Raw genomic sequence first — 8,145 nt, 5'->3', positions numbered from 1 at the left:
CACAACACTGATCTAAGCATCCTTAGTACCCAACTGGGTTCTCTTTGAAAGAGACAAAGAGAGGGAGAGAAAGAGGGGGAGGGGCTAATGTTCCAAACTTAACTCTGTATTATACAGCAGGAGTATCTACGTGTGCACATGTAAGGGAGTCTGTGTGTGTAAATGTGTGTCTCGTGTCTGGGTGTTTATATATGTGTGAATAATTTGTTCTCTGTCTGATTGTGGTGTATATATATGTGTGCGTACATATGTCAATGAATCTGTGCGTAAGTCTGTGTGCACGTGTGTGTGTGTGTGTGCATGTGTGTGTGTGTGTGTGGTCTCTGACAAGGAGCTGAAATGTAACAGTGCATTTTGTTCTCTGTGAATAACACAAAGTCTCTCACAAGAAACAAGGAAAAATCCCCACTAATCACCATGAAAGATAAATAAATGTTTCTTTTATGATTCTGTCTTTAAGCCAGACATGCATTTGGCGTTAACATGCACAACGAGTGTACGACAACGGGTGTCAGCTTTGCAAAGATGTTTCAGTTATTTGGAAAGCACAGAGGAGTGAAAGAGTAATAATGTGGTCTGATCATAGCTGTCAAGACTTGATGGCCTTTGTCTGAGTCCAGACTCCTTGGAGTACTTCATTCTCCACAGAGTTCCTCATTCAGACTATCCGATATTGATTACAGATGATATGAATTCGCCACCTCTCTGTCCCAGTTAAGCCTGCTCCTGCTCCCAGACGTGTCCAGGTTTAGCTGCTCCCTACCCATTCCTAAACACCCACGCCTGTGCACACCAGCGTTACCACGAGTACCGGGGTCTACCTCCCTGTGCGTCTTTACTTAAGTGTGAGTTACCACAAATGGAAAACAGAGGTAGTGAAGTTGCTGCTAGGTCTTATGTATTCAGGGCTGAGATAGAGGAGAAAAAAGATATATTTTCCTCCTCATTACGTTTTAGTACGGTGCAAATTCCTATAATTTGTACCTGCCGACCTAATTTGTTATATTTTTTTGGAAATATATGGTTGCTCCATAGAGTGTGAGGCCATATTTCAGTAGGCTGGGTGATGTATCTCTTTATTCCTGCATCATTAATCAGGTGAAAGTGCTTCGCATGTGCCGTAAATCTGCACACTCAACAAAACTAACTTAGTTTGGCCATGAGGTCTGTGCTATGTCCTAATTCCCTTCACGAAGTCTTCCTCAGGGGGCATGTATATGCACACACACACACACACACACACACTCACACACACACACACACACACACACACACACACACACACACACACACACACACACACACACACACACAAACATGCATACACACAGTCTCTGTCTCTCCACATGATGCCATCATCATGTTGTCAGAATTATATTCCTGTGTCTATGGTAACAGTGTGTGTTTTGGTTATTTGAGATTTGAGATGGTGTAGATTAATTGACAAGACCGCCTCATGTGATTCGGACTGGGCGATTGAGATTGTGTTTCTGTTAAACCACTTTCTTTGACTTATTCTTATAAGGTTTTCCTCAGTGGTTAAGGTACCTGACTAGTAGTTGGAAGGTTGTTAGTTCAAGTTGTCACTGTTGGGCCACTGAACAAGATCCTTAAGGTCAAGTTGTATTCAGTCATTATTGTAAGTTGTTGTGGATAAAAGCATCAGCTAAATGCTAAATGTAAATAATTGTAAAGTGCACATTTCAAATTATACAAAGAATCCGTAGGATGTGTTGTGTAACAAATCAGAACCATAAAAAGCAACCTAACCTTCTGCCTAAATGCAGTGCTGTGTGTATGAGTTAGGCTCTGAGGTTTCTCACTGGGAGAAACCACACCCATAGAATACTAATATATATCTAGGCCATGTGTACATTTGAGAATATTCCAGACATAGCACGCAAGTGCCAGGATTTTCCACAACAGAATTTGTTACCCCTCTCACGTCACAGTACGATTAAGCTCATTAAAGTTATTTACGGGGCAATTATATATTACAATTCAGTTGTCGTAATGCAACATGTGCCATTAGCTCACATGGGCAACTCAGAGGTGTGCTGTAATTTGTGGTGTACTGTAATTTTGGCTGCTGTGACCTGGTGACCCAAGCTTGCGTGTCCCAGACAACAGCAGGTGATGTGTTTTTGGTTTCAACAGGGTGTCAGGTGCCCTGCAAATCCCAGGAGAGTGACGATAAGACAGGGTGCAGCGTAACACAATCGGCCCTGCTTGCGACGTCATCACTTACACTCCACTCCAAACGCACAGCTGTACAAAAGGGCAGAGAATGCTTCATTACATCAGGGGTTTTTTTTAGTTGACACAAATGATTTGTAGAAGACAACGGCCAGCAGGTGTACAAAAGACTGGACACTGTTACGTTACATCAGTTGCCTTTGATTTGACGTTAGAGTTTTAAAGAAAAGAATAGCAGCACAACAAAAGAGCAGACAGCGTTACATCAGCTGTTTCTAACAAAAGTCCGCAACCTACAACACTGGACTCATAGATCGCTTGAGTCACACTTGTACAGTATCAAAATAGCACCAAACCACTGTGCTATACTTACATAAAATAAATGAGGTCAAATGAAAAAAAAACAACAACAGAAAAGACAAAAGGTTCTGAGGCAAACACCTGACAGATCCAAACCATACAACCAACATTTAGCTTTTCAGGAATCAGCCTACAATATCCTTCCACACTGAAAAATGAATCAGTGGTCCAATAGGTCTTGTATTATATAATATTTAGCAGAACTGAGTCATTTTTGCCTAATATTTGTGTTGTGTTAATAAAAATCTACATCTTTTATTCTTGTCCAGTCATTTGATGAAGACCTTGAATGCCAGATGATGCTGATACATACTAAAAGGTAGCATTAAGATTATCATAAGAGAATTAAGGATGTGTGCTACTGTCTCAACAACTTCAGATTCCTCCCTGAAGTACTGTCTTCATTTAAATGTGGAAGCAAAACCATGCATTTGCCAACAATACTGCTGCACATTCTCTTGAAAGCCTGCTGCACATTCCATTGAAAGCCTTCTAAGTCCTCATGCTTGTAGATTCTCCCTGGGACGTAAGTCTGAACACCATCTGGAGCAGGTGTGATGGGAGGAAGTTACACCTCAAACAAAGGAAGGCCGTAATTAGCATCTTAAACTAAACTCTGCCAAGCTACATTGTTACGATGTGAAGAAAAAAAGCCCTTTGTGTTAGAGGTTTATTTGTCTCAGATTTACACTTAAGCACTATTTTCTGGAGCGCTATAACCTTTGGCCCTCTATTTGGAGAATGGACTGTGCACTTTGAGAGCAAATACTGGTTCTTTAAACATACTGCAAGGTTCTCAAACAGTTTCAAGAATGTCTTGCTTGCTGTCACCTGCAACAAAGCACAAGCTACTCATGACCTGTAAATGGTAAAGAAATACAGTGAAGCCTGCCCCAGTTACCACTGAAGCATTATCTCTGCCTTCAGAAGTGCTGCACACTAAAATCCAGGAATCCATTAAGAACCTGTTGTCTCAGGTCACAAGTGTACAGTTCAAACCGCTGTGACATGCTATGAAACAAGGTATTCCACCGGAATGATTTTACCATTGGGTTTGACTGGAGGGCTCCCAGACTCTATCAGATATAACTGACAACGATCATAGGAAACAGTGCACTCACACACACACACACACACACACACACACACACACACACACACACACACATATATATATATATATATATATATATATATATATATATATATATATATATATATATATATATATTTATTTATTTATTTAAATATATTTTTTTCCTCTCCACTCCAGGTGGTCTTTATTATCCTTCAAGCTCAGGTCCTCTACCAGAGGTCTGGGAGCCTGAGGACCCTGTGTAGTACCTTACATGTTCCCAGGACTGCACTCATCTGGACCGAGATCTCGGATGTCATTCCTGGGATTTGCTGGAGCCATTCTCCAAGTTTGGGGGTCACAGCCATTAGTGCTCAGATTACCATGGTAACCACAGTTGTCTTCACCCTCCACACCTTTTCTATCTCTTTCTTGTGTTCCCTTTTCCTGATGTTGCTATCACTTGGTACCTTGGAACTATATATTAATTTAAATTATATATTTTATTTATTTTCATTTTTTCACTATTAATATTAAGAATTCTGTTAATCACTTTCACAACAGTTATTAATTGCAGCTCGTGCCAATAAAACTTTCGAATTTGACAGAGAAACGGACTTTGAAAGAGAGCATCAAAGACTCTATGACTGTATCTCTGAATGGTCGGAGGCCAGTGGAATCTTTTATTTCTTATGTCATTTTACATGGAGTCCCATTTTGAGTTTAGTGTTTCATTACATCTTACGGAGCTTTTTTACAATAGTTTGAACACTTTTCCTGCCATTTTTTTACTTTATGCAGTTTGACTTTGAGTGTTTCTTGCTTTCAAATATTTACCTGCATTTTACACTTTATCTTGTATTAACATCTTATTTTTGTAAAATAATAATAATAATTCTAAATATGCCATTTAAGCAAGAAATTTGTGGTCCTAGACCTGTTAGTCATCCTGTGTGCAGGAGAGTACCATGTGGTAAAGGTAAACAGACATGTAGAGAAGATGGATGCAGCTTCACAAAGCTTAAAGTAACACAGGTGTTTAGAGTAACAGGTGTTTATATTAAGACAGGTGTTTAGATTGACACAGGTGTTTAGATTAACAGGTGTTTAATAGGTGTTTAGATTGACACAGGTGTTTATATTAAGACGGGTGTTTAGATTGGCAGGTGTTTAGAGTAACACAGGTGTTTAGATTAACACAGGTGCTTAGATTTGACAGTGTTGTGAAGTAACTTGGGCCACACCAACAGTCAAAGTTCTCAGGGAAGGGTAATGATGATTTGTCCTTTTCTGGTTACAGAAGCATGTGCTAAAGAGCTCCGAGGAATTACGCCTGTTTAAACTCTTAAATTATTTCTGTACAAGCAATATTTTATAATCATTTATATATTTATAAATTGTAGCGGTTTGAATTGAATGGCAAATGTAATATATATATATATATATATATATATATATATATATATATATATATATATATATATATATATATATATATATATATCAGATGACTCACAAAGTCAAACTCAGGTAACTAGTATATACTAGAGTTTGACTTTGTGAGTCATCTGATTTTTGGAGAAGGGTGTATTTCAAGGATTGGTGTGTCAAGTGTCTAGAAAGAGCTTATCTGTGTGTGTGTGTGTGTGTGTGTGTGTGTGTGTGTGTGTGTGTGTGTGTGTGTGTGTGTGTATGTGTGTGTGCAGGTGCATGTGCGTGCATGCATCCAAAGTGACAGGAAACATGTTCTTGAACACATACACGTGCCAGTTGAATTATGGGCCAGTGAAGGTCTTGAGATCCAGGCATAGTCATTTAAACAAAGAGCTTCCAGGTACACACACACACACACACACACACACACACACACACACACACACACAGACACACACACACAAACACACACACACAGACACACACACACACACACACAGACACACACACACACATACACACACACACAGACACACACACACACACACACACACACACACAGACACACACACACACACACAGACACACACACACACACACACACACACACACAGAGCACCAGTCGCTTTGTGTTTAGGCCACTGATTCCTTCAACCAATGAAAAATTGAGCAGGTTCTGACTGAAAAGCCAGTCACTTATTCCAGTGCACTGAGCTTAATAAGGGGACACTCAGGGCAATGCACCAAAGAAGCACATGCTAATTGCCAAATTCACACACACACTCTACAGTCTACATGCACCTCATACCACCAGCAGAACCCATACACTCCATACAGACTTCACACACAGTCTACACACACCTCATATCACCAGCAAAAACCATACATTCCATACAGACTTCACACACAGTCTACACACACCTCATACCACCAGCAGAAACCATACACTCCATACAGACTTCATACACAGTCTACACACACCTCATACCACCAGCAGAAACCATACATTCCATACAGACTTCACACACAGTCTACACACACCTCATACCACCAGCAAAAACCATACACTCCATACAGACTTCATACACAGTCTACACACACCTCATACCACCAGCAGAAACCATACATTCCATACAGACTTCACACACAGTCTACACACACCTCATACCACCAGCAAAAACCATACATTCCATACAGACTTCACACACAGTCTACACACACCTCATACCACCAGCAGAAACCATACATTCCATACAGACTTCACACACAGTCTACACACACCTCATACCACCAGCAAAAACCATACACTCCATACAGACTTCACACACAGTCTACACACACCTCATACCACCAGCAGAAACCATACATTCCATACAGACTTCACACACAGTCTACACACACCTCATACCACCAGCAGAAACCATACACTCCATACAGACTTCATACACAGTCTACACACACCTCATACCACCAGCAAAAACCATACACTCCATACAGACTTCACACACAGTCTACACACACCTCAGAAACCATACACTCCATACACACTTCACACACAGTCTACACACACCTCATACCACCAGCAGAAACCATACACTCCATACAGACTTCATACACAGTCTACACACACCTCATACCACCAGCAAAAACCATACACTCCATACAGACTTCACACACAGTCTACACACACCTCAGAAACCATACACTCCATACACACTTCACACACAGTCTACACACACCTCATACCACCAGCAGAAACCATACACTCCATACAGACTTCACACACAGTCTACACACACCTCATACCACCAGCCAAAACCATACACTCCATACAGACTTCACACACAGTCTACACACACCTCATATCACCAGCAGAAACCATACACTCCATACAGACTTCACACACAGTCTACACACACCTCAGAAACCATACACTCCATACACACTTCACACACAGTCTATACACACCTCATACCACCAGCAAAAACCATACATTCCATACAGACTTCACACACAGTCTACACACACCTCATACCACCAGCAGAAACCATACATTCCATACAGACTTCACACACAGTCTACACACACCTCATACCACCAGCAAAAACCATACACTCCATACAGACTTCACACACAGTCTACACACACCTCATACCACCAGCAGAAACCATACATTCCATACAGACTTCACACACAGTCTACACACACCTCATACCACCAGCAGAAACCATACATTCCATACAGACTTCACACACAGTCTACACACACCTCATACCACCCAGAGAATCACCCCACATGCCCCAAATACACACACAATACATGAGTCACAATCAACACCCTACACCCACCACTGGCTCCCTGACAGACCTTAAACCTGACAACCCTTACACATGTTACACAGCCAGCCAGACAAACCACACACACACACACACACACACACACACACACACACACACCACTGGTTGATAGCAACACACTACACAGAGCCAGCCGAAATCAACATGACACAGTTTCCAGACCACCACCACCCCCCCCCCAAACACACACACACACTCACACACACACACACACACACACACACAGTATCAATGTGTAGGGACGTTATATCATACATGACTGAATGAATAGTTTGAATTAAAGCCCCTAGTGGCAAAATGTGTATTCAGTATTCAGTGTGTTTCAGTATTTCAGTATCTTTTTCACTCACATACTTGCACATGTATGATTCTAGACAGTGCATCTCTAAACATCCTCTTTTGTTACACAAGAGTTTTCCTACCACAGCAAAGCAGATCATACAAAGTAGTTTTTGTTAGATTTGCCGCTGCTTTGAAGATGTGGTTTGACACGCTGGGGAAATTTCTCCAGCATATAGTGGAGAACAAAAATTATCCCAACCACTTTGGAATTGGAATTCCCTTCCACTGCTCACGTTCCAAACCTCAGCCAGGAATCCTGTTATTCCAGAATGTCTAAGGCTATTGTCATTTCAGCATTTCTGTAATGGATGTGCTTTACTTTCTGGTGGTTTGCTAAAACAAATTTTAGTAGAAGGGATTTAAATGAGAAAAACACGGTTT

Source organism: Electrophorus electricus, chromosome 8, assembly GCF_041902795.1.
Source record: "Electrophorus electricus isolate QZ-2024a chromosome 8, ASM4190279v1, whole genome shotgun sequence".
In the NCBI taxonomy this organism is placed as follows: Eukaryota; Metazoa; Chordata; class Actinopteri; order Gymnotiformes; family Gymnotidae; genus Electrophorus; species Electrophorus electricus.
This window is presented reverse-complemented; position numbering follows the sequence as displayed.